Raw genomic sequence first — 1,323 nt, 5'->3', positions numbered from 1 at the left:
AGCTCAAAGGCATCAATTCTCCTTCTATCCTCCCTAGTCATTGTCCAACTCTCTGATGCATAACAAGTGATTGTGAAGACCATGGCCTGTATCACAACCTTTTATTCAGCAGCCCCGCAAGTAATGTACTATACCACCAGGGCTGACCAGAATAAGGTAAAAGAACCCAAGCCATGACTCAAATATTTTCATGAGACATTTAGTAGATTGGTTGTTAGGTAAGGACCTAGTGATAAAGGATACAGCCTGGTGCTTTGTGAGAGTAAAAAGAACTCTTTCACACTCCCAAGAGAGGAAAATAGAGTCAGCATGTTGTTGTTAGGTGCCGCCAGGTTGACCACAATGTACAGAAACCCTATGAACAACAGACCTGAATCCTGTCCTTTTCTGTAACATCCTCATCATCTCTGGTACACATAAGTCCATTGCTGCAGGCACCACGTCAGTCCACCTCATTGTGGGTCCTCCTGACTGTTGCTGACCCTCCGCCTTTCCAAGCATGATATTCCTTTCAAAGGAATAGTCTTTCCTAGCACCATGTCCAAATGTAAGAGATGAAGCTTCGCCACCTTGCCTCCAAGAAGCATTCTGGTTGCACCTTTTCTAAAAGTCAGCATAAAAAGGGAGAAAGCAATTTTTTAAAAATTCCAAGGGGTACTAAGAACTAAAAAGACTTTTAAGAGGACAAGTCATATTCAAAGTTGAGTTATGTGTTTTGGTGTAAACCTCTCTACCTTTCCAAGTTCTCAATATCATCTGGCCTTCAAATGAAGACTATATGTACGGTGAGAGTGGAGTGTGTGAGAAAGCTGAAGGAAAGTGGGAGTGATCATGTATAAATTCATGTGCTGTGGCCCTTAATCTAAGGTTTATCCAGCATAAATAGGTTTAGAACAGAACCATTAGAAGTTCCCCAGAGAGTAACAGAAATTGAGGAAGGTCATTGATTTCTATAAATTGAAGAATGAGGAATTGAGATTCTATAAAGAGTACAGTGGTCCTAGCTAATACCTGACAGCTATCTAAAACTGACCTGACAAAGCTTGCCTTTCAAAGGAAACAGTGTGGTTGTGGGAACAAATGTTGGACTAACATCTCTACCTGTCTGCAGCGAACTGGTGCCTTGGGTTAATTTAGCAACCCAATAGGTTCCTTTTTTCTTTTCTATTTCCGAACTCGCTCAGCATTTCTTAAGCTCAAGGAACTGAAGAACAGATTCAAACCTAGAGTTGCTGTAATCAAGGATGCTTCGGGCAGAATATTAAATGATCCAGGAAGTATTAAAAGAAGATGGAAGGAATATACTGAGTCATTATATAGAAA

Source organism: Elephantulus edwardii, unplaced genomic scaffold (assembly GCF_000299155.1).
Source record: "Elephantulus edwardii isolate Elephantulus edwardi_28Jun2011 unplaced genomic scaffold, EleEdw1.0 scaffold00297, whole genome shotgun sequence".
NCBI lineage: Eukaryota > Metazoa > Chordata > Mammalia > Macroscelidea > Macroscelididae > Elephantulus > Elephantulus edwardii.
The sequence above is the reverse complement of the archived record's forward strand: the minus strand, read 5'-3'. Positions refer to the sequence as shown.